Source organism: Papaver somniferum, chromosome 11 (genome assembly GCF_003573695.1).
Source record: "Papaver somniferum cultivar HN1 chromosome 11, ASM357369v1, whole genome shotgun sequence".
NCBI lineage: Eukaryota > Viridiplantae > Streptophyta > Magnoliopsida > Ranunculales > Papaveraceae > Papaver > Papaver somniferum.
In genome coordinates, this window is record NC_039368.1 from 63,421,796 (window position 1) to 63,434,565 (window position 12,770).

Sequence of the window (12,770 nt, forward strand, 5' to 3'; positions counted from 1 at the left end):
CTCCACAACATCTTCTTTTCAACTCTTTAGCCTCTCCAATCACTTGATGACCCATTTCCAACTCCCACAACTCCTAGTTATACATAACAAGTTGATATCTCCCGAGCTAATCACAAAATATATTGTTTTCTTCCACTACGATCCACATGTTTATTCTCCTTTTTTTCCTGAATTGTTTCCAAACTTCATAGACTCGATAGGTACGAATCCTAAGAGGATATACTCCCCTATTCCTATTCCTTACAAGCTTTCCAGTTAAATTAAAGTATATAAATATACCCGAAATGTCCCCATACCCTATTTTATCAATATTATCATGGAAACCCTTTTTTTCTTGATTCTAAATGGATTACCAAACCTGATTTATACTAACATGACCAAACCGGATCAATTCTCATGAAAAACTCGAAGAAAATTTCATGAAAATCAATTCCAGATAATTTGCAGTTGAGAAAAGAAATCTCCCGCCAGACCTTGTTTTGAATATGATGAAGAAGGGGTACCCCTATCTGTCTCTTGGGTGTTGTTATCAACTAGGGGTGCTCTTACCCAAACCTTGTGCGTCAATTTTCTCGGGCGCCTTTAACACTTCTTTTATCCAATTTTTCCACAAAAGTTTATTCTTCGATAATATCTACAAACACATAAAACGGCACAATAAGTACAAAATTAAGTATTAAGAAAATACAGAATTGAGACAAATCAAACACAAAAATGTGTCTATCAGATACCTCCAAACTTATTGTTTGCTAAGTCCTCTAGTGAATCTAATATAGAAAATAAAAATCATAACTCACTGTCGCAGGTATCACGTTGCACTTAGCATGTGCAACAAGTCTTTGAACCCATAGGTGTCCCGACGAGTTTTAGTCTCGTGAGAATTTACAAGAGGTGTACCCACAAAACCTTAACTCGAAGCCCTAGCTACCTGTGAAAAATCTAGGAACGTCATTAAAGAATCTCCTTAGTTGGCCTACTTATTCATTGGTTATGGTAGGAGTTTCCATGTATGAGTCCAATTGTTGTACACGACTTTGTACTCAAGCGTACTAAAATTCATTTATAAGAATCAAATATTTACTCATACAATCGACCAAAGGACCACAAAACTCGGAATCTAACAAACCACAAAGAAAATGGATATGGATATAAAAATGTACGAATGTTGACTAATGAACTACGTTTTCCAGAATATCTGTATGAACGTCAATGCCAAGATGAATCCTAATGGATTGAGATATGCACCCACTGGTCTTCATCCTACTTCTAGTATCGCCTCTGCTGGTATATACAAGGGCCCCAGATGTCGAATAATTTAATATATAATACTGTGTTTATCTATTTTTTTTAAATATATAGATTGACAACATGATTAGATCTTTTTAATCCAATCACGTTCTCCTTTTTATTAGATTACATGATAGTTCCTATGGATCTTACATTCCACCCTTGCTTAGGAGACAAAGACCGGGAAAACATACACATATTGCTATCTAAGTGTCAATACTCGAGTTTTTGTTGTTGTTGTTGCAATATTGGCCTAAACAAATAAAATACAAAAATGGGGATTAATCCCAAACACTCTACTTCATCTCGGTGGCAATAACAAGGCGATACTAGTGCTCTACCAAATCATTTTGAGAAACACAAAAAGTTCGCAAAAAAAAAAGAAGAAGAAGGTGATATGGTGATGACTCCGAGATATGGTGACAACTATCATGTTATTTCTAACACCTGAGCCTTGTCCTTTTATGAATAGACCATTGGTTATTTTTATCCTGAATTGGCACAAGTTTCTAGACTGCGGAGTTTCATGATGCAACTAAAAGTTTCTATCATACCCCCAAATTTAATCTAACATTGTCCTCAATGTTTTAAAGATGAAATTAAAAACATGAACAGTGAGAAATTGTTACCACTTGAAGGAAAGGAAATAAATAAGGATATTAACGCGTCGCATGATTATGGGTTACCTTCCAGTTAATGCTAATTTTAAAGTCTTCAACCAGATATTGGAAGGAATTAGTCATCTCATAGAATCATATAGCAATAGCCAGAACAACTATGGATCATTTGGATTAAATAGTGTTATCCCAAATAACAGGAAACTGCAACATGTCAAGAAAATGAACAAACCAATCACACCTTTACCTACTTTTTTTGTTTAAGACAACTGCATCTAGCTGCGGTTCAGGTTCTGGCTCTATAAAAGGGTCTAGATGAAAAGTTTTCATTTCTGGATTTTCTCATAGGCAGGATCCGAAGGATCAAGTTGTCGACTTTGGAAAAATTCAACTAAGAATGTAGAAGCACATAATAATTAATAACCTGAATAATTGTGGATCCTCAAATTCAATCAGATTTGACACGCATAGTTGACCATAATGAAAGTGGTAGTCATTTTTAAGCAAATGTGTCTATTCTAAGCTCCTAAAGTAATTAGGATTAGTCTCAAAACTTAATAACTGACACATTTGAAACTCATACGCTCCTACAATTGAAAAAAAACTTGGTGGGAAAAAAATTTAATCTTGGTATCATCGTCTGGGTAAACCACATCAACCAGAGGATGGGTTTCTAACAACTGAACTTTTTTCTAGACATAATTAGGTTTAGAAAAACGTAGACGAAGATAATCTTGTAAGATGGTAAAGGCACATATTTCAAGTCCCAAGCGAGGTATCTCTCCAAGACTCAAAGGTAAAATGCAGGGAGAATGATAATCACCCCCAAACTTAGAATTTTGGGTGTCTCTAGATTGACTAGTCACAATTTTCCTAATTTCTAGATCGTCATATTCTTGAAAGTGGTCAATTGCTTCTTCTAGATTAAAATCAGGTGGTGCATCCTCACGCACATATAAAATATCAACGAGTCTATCTCTTTTATCTAAGACTATATTGTTTCTAAATCACTGGACTTCAAAAAAGTATTATCAAGATAAACCCATTCCTCTAAACCATAATCGACTTCATAATAAGGAAATAATACATATAAAACAGTGGTATCTCTAGTTAAATCATATTCCCTTTGAATAGGTGAAAAATTATTAGGACTTGAACCAGAAATAACAATATTGTCATGAAGCTCAACTGGAGTAACAATTTCTTGATCACTATGTCTATATATTCCAGATTCTTTATCAGCACTATCCTCATCGTAATTATCATCATAATAATCATCATAATAACATGAAGATGGTCAAACCTCATGTAAACAAGTATTGTTACCAATTCTAACCTCGTCATCTTGATTATGTGAACAACTCATTTTCAAGGGTAATATTGGATACATCATGATGAAAGTTAATATCATTTTGAGCAATACTCATTATTGAAGTTGTTTCCGTCACAAATAAGTCAAACCTATGAGTCGACTCAGTTAGCTGCTTTAGGAACTCTTCTAGATGGGGAATATGAATAGAAGGATCATAAAAAGTACCAGTTTGCAATTATTTGATTAAATCCTCCAAAGACGAGGTACTAGTACTATAATATTCCTTATTTTCCTGTTTGTATTACCGTTGTGCGTGAGAATAGTAATTGGAATCACCATGATATGAGCTAACGTTCGAAAGTTTGGTGGTCTCAAACACCATCCACACTATGGTTATAGTACGAAGAATGTCCATTTTAAGAATCGGTCGGGTATTCATTGTATTGACACTCATAATACCAGATTGACATATAAAATCCTAACTTGAAGGGGTTCTAGACATACACAAACAAGGCCGACTCAACCAAATCAAACCCACTGAATCTAGTAGACAAAAATCATGATGCTTCCACTTAGATTATTTCTGGACAACTTCTATTCATCTAAACGACAACCATCTAAAATTTTAGTAAACCTTATAAACCATCTGGATTAAAGTAAATCAAACAGAAGCAGGATAATCGACATACAATGCGTCTCTGATCGACTTAAAGTAATGTTCATGTTATTTGAGTTAAGCTAACGGAGTAACCAATACTTAAAATCCTTTTGAACGACTTTCCTACAAGCTCGTCAGTCTATCGGTCTCTTTCTAGTCAATATTTTAGGCTTAGGTTTGCGTTCGGTAACATGTTCCTACAGAAAGCAGGAAGAAAATAGTAATGAAATCCGAGTCTTTATCTTGTATAGCCAATCCTTGCCCTGTTAGAGCACTGCTCGATCGAACTCGCATGCGTTGCTGTATCAAGCATGTTTGTCAATGTTAGTGATCAAAACTATAAGTCTTGATTTCTAGTCTGTTATAGCTAAGTCTCAGACTAGGATAGTAAGTGTAGTTGAGCTCAAGGACTTCATGGCGATTCATCATATAAGTGGAAGAACTAATCAAGGAACCAGTGGAACTTCTCGACAAAAAGGTATTTGAAGACTTGAACTTATCTATCACTCAAAAGTCTATCTATTCTATCTCCTACTTCTTGAGACAAAAGTCGTATGCTATATATATATAGACTTAGATTATACACATTTGGTATTTCGAGCCGAGTATACCTCGCCTATCTATATCTCGAAATATGTGTTGGTAAGCGTTTCTCTTTGACCATGTTTTTCTTTACCTAGTGACGCAAGTCATGATATGTTTCAGTCATCTTGAAAATTGCTTTGACGAGAAATAGTGTAAAAACTATATAACGTTATCTAATAATGTTTCAATGATTGGAATGAGAGTTTAGATTACATAACCAATGATGGACATAAGTATGTTGTTGAAACACATATGTGCATAAGTCCTATACTGGAAGAATGTCTAGTAGCCAAGTCGGTGAACTCAGTCCGTGAACTGCCGAAGTTCTCAAACCCGAGAATTTCTCTGGAGTTAACAAACTGCTTGTGTGAGCCAAATCCGCGAACCCAGTCCACGAACTGGCGAAGTTCTCAACCCCGAGAATTTCTGCTGGAGTTTGTAAATTCTATCTAGTACCATAAGTCCGCGAACCTAGTCTGCGAACTTGAGAAAGGTTATATATCTGAAGATGATTTCTGAACTTAAACTTATAAAGACTAAGGAATGCTTTTTCAAACCGTGGCTATAAAGTTCATGAACCGATTCATGTGAATCAAATCATCTTTACTTCAATTGTGTCTTGTGTAGTACATGATATTTCCTTGCAATTGAAAAACTCTCTAACTAGTTCATATGAGTCATTTGAACTAGTTATGGTGAAGAAGAAAATGGTTGGTATGAAATGCTCAAATTGCTAACTTTTTGGTTGACTATTGTTGAACCAACAATGCACATGTTTGGGTACGGTTAATAAACCTAGAAGCGTGCACTTCATTTGTGTATAACAAGATAATATTTCGATCTAACGGTTGAGATATATTAGCTTGAATCTAAATCAGGTTTTCATCTAATAGTGGATAGTGTTTTCTTTGTGAGCAAGGCGAAACCCTGATTTGAAAGACTATATAAAGGAGACATCTAGACTTGTGCAAAACTAATCCCCACACCTTACGTGTGATACTAGTTTGCGTGCTAGAGTCGTTTCTCCTTTAACCTTTGGATTTCTTCTTCTAAAACCAGGTTAATGACTTAAAGACTTCATCGTGATTGTGAAGCCAGACCGATACTACTTTTATCGTAGTTGTGTATTCTGATCTTGCATCTTCTATCGTACGAGTACAATCAGATTGATTGGCTTGAGATTAACCTCTCCGATAGGCAAGATATAAAAAGTAATCACAAACATATTCGTCTCATCGTTTGTGATTCCACGACATCTTGTTTCACTACCATACGATTAAGATTGTTCTGAGGTGATTGATTAATCTAGGCTGTTCTTCGGGAATATAAGACTGGATTATCAATTGGTTTCTGTTCACCTTGATTTTATATCAAAAGACGAAACAAAAACTTTAGGGTTTTTCTGTGGGAGACAGATTGATCCTTTGATAAACTTGTTTGTGTGAAACATATTTGTTTATTGTCAAATACTGCGATTTTGGGTCGTAGATATTCTTAGTTGTGGGTGAGATCATCTAAGGGAATCAAGTGCACAATATCCTGCTGGGATCATAGGCGTAGGGGTGCAACTGTACCTTAGATCAGTGGGAGACTAATTGGGGTTCAACTACAGTCCAGTCCGAAGTTAACTTGGAGTAGGCTAGTGTCTATAGCGGGTTAATACAGTGTGTATTCAATCTGGACTAGGTCCCGGGGTTTTTCTTTATTTGCGGTTTCCTCGTTAACAAAACTTCAAGTGTCTGTGTTATTTATTTTCCGCATTATATTTGTTATATAATTGAATTAATACAGGTTGTGCATTTAGATCAATCAATTGGAGAGTCCGACCTAACGGTTATTGATTGATATTGATTGATCCTTGGATATTGGTCTTTGGTACCGTCCAAGTTTACCTCTCTTTAATCGAGACTCGCAATTTGTTTGAGTAAGATTAAATTGAGAGATTGAGATATAAAATCTTTGATATATATTTTTATTGATTGAGTCTATCTGTCTAGTTGATTCTCATAAAAAGTATATTGGAGTTTGTCCATACAGATTGCTAATCGAATTGTTGGGTATGGTTGTTAGACCCCCACTTTTTCAATTGGTATCAGAGCAGGCAAACACGTTCAAGACCTTACAAGTCTGTGTTTGTAGCGATCTGACTCTATGGACAGAGGTGTTGTCTCAATATACGTACCACCAGTCTTTGATGGCTCAAACTAATCAGGGTGGAAAATTGATATGTGTTCTTTTCTTCAAGGATGTGATTTTTTAACCTAGGTATGTATTACAAAAGTCTATGTTCCTCCGATTTATACAAAAGGCGATGTATCTATACCTAAAGACGTTGGTAGTTATAGTCCTGAAGAATCTCTTGCTGCGATGCAGAAATCTAAAGGATTATATGCTATCAGACAAGCCGTCACCCCAGACCTTCAGCACTATGTGTCTACCTGCACTACGTCTAAAGATGCCTGGGATATCTTAGAAACTATATTTGAAGACAAGAGATACGTTTCTAAGAAGCATGCCATCAATGGAGGAAATAACCTCAACACCCTCTCCAAGAATACCTCTCTTGGAAAGGTAAAAGTTCTTGATCCAAATTCTGTTCAAAATTTGGCATTCAACGCCAGTTCCGACACAAGTGAATCCTCTAACTTGTCTTGGGATGATAAGTGTTGTTCGATTGGTAATAGGTTCGACAAACCGTTGTTAACAAAAAGGATCAAGGATTTTGTAAAAAGAAGCATTAGATGTGATAAACATCCCATATCAGTTTTTGCTACTAATGGTTCTGTAAAGGAAAAATCTCTAAGTGTCAACGCTCTGAATGCGTTCTATTGGATGTGAAAAAATCGCATCTCTCGCGGCAGAGACCTCCACTTTCTCAAGGTCTGATTCAGAAATTGAGTCTGACACAGAGATTTTTGATTTCTTGAATAAAGAGGTTCTTCAAGAAAATCTTCAATTAAAAGCTTCTTTGAAGAAACTAGAATCATTAATCCAGGTGAAAGATCTTGAGATAGATTGTCTTAATGATAAACTCACCAGAACCATTATTCTAAAGGAAAAAGAGATTAATACTCTCAAAGATGATCTGCAACGATTATCAGGAAGTTCTGACAAAATCTCAGCAATGTTATTTGGTCAGAAATCCTTTGGGAACACAAATGGTTTGGGATTTAAAAGCAAGACTGCAAGTATCGTCAACCGTGTTCCAAAATGCTATGGGAAATTAAAAGTGGACAGTTGTGTTATGATAGACACATTTTTGTGTCTAAATTGTCCTCAATGTCTATATTGTTGGAACTCGATTTTTGTACTAATATTGTTTTTTTTTTTATGTATTTTTAGGTATTTTTTGGAAAATAAATATTGTTGGAAAATTCGGCTCGAAAAGTTGCTCGGAGCACCCCGGAGGACATTTGCTATACGGACCCCCATTTTTGCTAACTGTCACCCACGGCTATATGTATCCCATTTTTTTCCACATCACCCATTTTTGTCCACAACACCCATCTTCTTCAAATTCAAATATAAATTTTGGCGGGAAAATATTCACAGATTTCCAGTTCGTGATTTGGAGGGGTTATAATGTGATTCAATGGCTGAAACTTCATGGGAAGACTTTATTTAGCTTAACAGGCGTGGTAGGGTCGTTGGAATTGATCCAGTTTGGATGGATAATCGTTGGGAAGAAAACAGAGGTGTGTGTGCAAAGAGAGGAGATATTCACGGGATTTGCATGAGTTGGAGAGAGTTTGCGCATGCTGGGAAGACTCTAACAACTGTTGGAAGCATGTACGAGGTAAAAAAGGAGAAGTTGACATCCACAGACGCGTGAAGGAGTCAAGAATCGAAAGAAAATATTCCAGAAAATATTTTCTTCACTGCCGGATATATGAAGATAATTTTGAGTTATTACGGAGGATTTTCTTCACCTGTTGGATATAAATATGTTGCTGAGGTTTCGAGGAAGAGAGAGGGGGAGTTTGGGAGAGTTAGAGAGCATCATAGAGCCGAAAAATCGAGTTGCAGAGAACACCATTTCTGCTGCTGCAGAACTGAAGAACAGAATGACGAAGACAGTCATTTATCAACAGTGATAATGACAGACGTGAGGGTCGCAGAGAGACAACAACAGCAGTTCTCTTTTATCGTTCTTTGTAACAATGTTTTGCAACAATTATAAACGTTGCAAATACCCGATTTTTCATTATTTTCTCTCCATTTCATCTTTGTAAACAAATTTTGAGCATGAATCAATACTTTGAGCAAGTTTATACAATGATGAGCTAAACCCATCCTCTGGGGCGACGGAAGAAGCTAGTTCGCCAATAAAATGTGGTAATCTCTATTTTATTTAATTTATGCAATTATTATATGATTATTTGCCTTGATAAATAAATAAAAAAAATGTTTTTTATTAAACAATTGTTATTTCAATTGACGGAGCATTGTTGTAGTTTTGAAAGTGGTAGTAAAAGTTCGTTGCTCGGACTTGTAAATATTTAAAAATACAAATATATACAAAAATATTGACAAATTGGTAGAGAGGTAATGAGACTAATGATTCGGCCAATCTTCATAACATAGGGTTCAATGATTTATTCTCAACAATAATCGCTCAAAACATATATGGACTCTTATTTTGCCAAAGTAGATTCTCAAAACATTGGTTGTAAGTGTTAAGCATCGAACATCAAATCACCTAAGCTAAGCATGACCCATCTAATCAAATAACACCCAATTTAATCAAATCATATTTCAATTAATTTTTAATGCAAAAGTCTTAAAAAAAATTAATAAAATTACCCATGTATGAAGCTCGACCTCCTCCGTCGTCCCAGTGTTGGGGTTTAACTCATCATAGTAAAAATTCTCTCAAAATAATTATTTATTGCTCAAAAAGTGGTTTATAAATGATGAAAAGGTGTAAAACAATTGAACAGAAAAATCGCAACAGAAATAACTGTTGCAAAGACGCTGTTCAGCTGTTACAAGAAGAACGATAAATGATAACTGTTGTTGTACGACGAACTACGACCCGCGGACTGCGTCTTAGACACTGTTGAAGAACGACGGTCTTTGGCTGTCTGTTCTTCGTTTTCTTCATCTTCATCAATGGCAGCAGCAGCAGCAGAGAGAAATCATGGTTCTCGATTCTGCAGCGTTCCTTCTCTCCTCCCAACTCTCGACAACCATTCAATTCAACCCCATAGACATATTTATACTCAAAAGCACCGAGATAATCCGAGTTAAATGCAAATAATTCTCCCTTAATGATTTTTATTTTCACGGGAATATTTTCTTTCCCTGTTCACCTTTCACGCGTCTTCTGTTAGTTACTTTCCTGTTCTCTTCTCACACGTTTTTTCTGAGCTGGATTTCCTTGTTTATCCTGGCTTGATTGGTCGAATCTTGTTGAATAAAGAAGAAAATATTCTCCCATGCAGTTACGTATCATCCAATATCCCGTGATAATCTCTCTTCCCTGTTTAACCAAGACTCGATGTTCTAGCCCAACTGGATCGAATCCATTAACCATACAATCCCTGTTTAGCCCAAGCAGGTCAATCAAAACAAAATCCAGTGATTGAATCTCGCTCAAAGCCCACACAAGGTCGAACCCAAATTTCTTCCGTGAACTGCATGAACTTTCCCGCCATTTTGAATTTTCAAATCGTGAAGAAGGGTGTCCCCCTAACCGTATGTGGAGTGAAAGTAGCAAATGCCCAACTGAGGGCCCCTTAGTAATTGGGTTGCCCCTTAACCAAAATGAGAGTCCGAATAACAAATTTCCACCGGGGATGCTCCGCATAATTTTTCGAGCCGATTTTTCCAAAATTATTTATTTCCAAAAAATACCTACAAACACGTAAAATACCATAATAAGGACGAAAACAAGTACTAACAATACAGAGAATTGAGAAAAAAATAGACACATATATGCGTCTATCAAATACCCCCAAACTTATTATTTGCTAGTCCTCGAGCAAAATTTATTCTTGAAAAGTGACCGAGTTAATCTCGGGTGGGTTTATCAGAGGTGTACCCACAAAAACCAATACTCCAGACCCTAGTTATCTACGAAAAATCTTGGAAAGCACTAAAGAACCTCCTTGGTTGGCATACTTATTAATTACAGGAGGAAGTACCCTGACGCGAAATTCCAATTGCTGTATACGAGTTTGCACTCAAGCATACTAAAATTCATATAAGTGACAGAGCTCTACTAAGATAGTTTCACGATGGACATCATACTCGGAGTCAGACTAATCACATGAAAATTAAGAAGATGGAAAAAGAAAAATGTAGATGGTTGAAAAGCGAACGGTGTTTCCCATATCTGTCTGAAGGCCTCTGCCAAGATGAACCTAACCTAAATGACTGAGATACCGGTCTGACTAATATTAACGCACTGGCATATACAAGGGAACCAGAGGTCAATAACTTAAATCTAGATCAACAAACTGGAAATACAAGGGAACCAGCAGTTGACTACACAGAACAATAACCCTTTTTTTTTTTTTTAACTTAACGGCATGAATAGATCTTTTTGATCCAAGCGCATGCTTCTTGTCAGCAGATTACACGATAGTTCCCACGGGTCCTGCATTCCACGCTTGCTTAGGCGACGGAAACAGGGAGAACACACGCATATTGCTATCCAAGTGTTAATACTTATTCCGATTGGTCTAACTGGTCCGGTTTTTTTTTTTTTTTTTTTGAAAAGGTAACTCAGTCCCTCTATTTCACCCTAGCAAAGGTAACAACTTGAATCGTGTGCCCCACCAAATCACTTGAAATAAAAGAAAACTAAAAATAGAAAGTGAAAAGGACTCGACGAGATAACACCTGAGCTCTGTGCTTTTATGAATAGACTCTATAGATGTTTCCATCTAGTCAGATTGGTTCCTCAGCTCCTAAAACAAAAATGTTTCCATCCACTTAGATTGGTTAGTGCTATCCTTAATAGGCGTAAATTTCTAGGCTCTAGAGTTTATTTATTGCAACTTAAAACTAACAAAAAGTTTCTTCCCCACCCCCAAACTTAAATCTAACATTGTCCTCAATATTCTAAAGATAAAATTAAAAGCATGAACAAGGAGAAACTGTTACCACTTGAAGAAAAAGAGTTAACGAAAGATATTACCATGTTGCATGAGATTGGGTTACCTCCCAAGAAGTGCTAAGTTTAAAGTATTCAGCCAGACTTAGAAAAGGATTGGTCAACTCGAACCATAAAGTAACAGTCGAAATAACTGTGGGTCTTCAAAACCAAAAAGAGCTGACCATAGGAAACTGCAGCGAACCAAGAAAATGGACAAGAAAAGCATGCCCTTACCTAGTTTCCTTAAAACTATCGCTAATTGTGGTTCAGGTTCTATGAAAGGGTCTGAATAGAATATTTTCATTGGCTGCGTTTCTTCATAGGTTGGATCCAAATTATTAGGTCCTAGAGTCTGGAAAAACTCAAATAAGAACTTGGAATCACAAAGTAATAACCTAAATAATTGCGGATCCTCTAAGTCAATCAGATATGACTTACAAAATTGACCACAATGAGAATAGTGGTCATTCTTAAGCAAATGTGTCGATTCTAATTTCCTAAGGCATTTAGGTTTAGTCTCACAACTTAATATTCGACACATTTGGAATATAAACGTTCCCACAGTTGGAAGGAAACTATTTGGTGGGAAAACAAAGTCAATCTGGGGATCATAGCCTGGTAAAACCACATCAACCATAGGATGGGTTTCTAACGACTGAACTTCTTCCTGGATATCATTAGGTTCGGGAAAACGAGTATGAAGGTAATCTTGTAAAATTGTCGAGGCAGAGATATCAAGTCCTAAGTGAAGGGACTTTCTGAGAGTTAAAGGTAAGGCACTATGAAGGTGATAATCACCCCCAAACTTAGAGTTTTTAGTGTCTCTAGATAGACTAGTAACAATCTCCCTAATTTCTGGATCATTAGATTCTTGAAAATGGTCAATTGATTCTTCTAATTTATTATCAGGTAGTTCATCTTTACTCATCTCTACGGTTCTATCTTCTTCTTCCAAGACTATTGTTTCTAAGTCACTAGACTCTAAAACAGTATTTTCGAAATGAACCCGTTCCTCTAAACCACTATCGGCTCCGTGATCAAAAGGAAAAACTACATCGTCTAAAACGGTGGTATCCCTAATCAAATCCTCGTCCTTTTGAATAGGTGAATAATCATAAAAATTATTTGGATTTGAACTAGAAATAATATAATCATTATAAAGCTCAATTGGATTAATAGATTCCTGATCACTATGCCTACATATTTCAG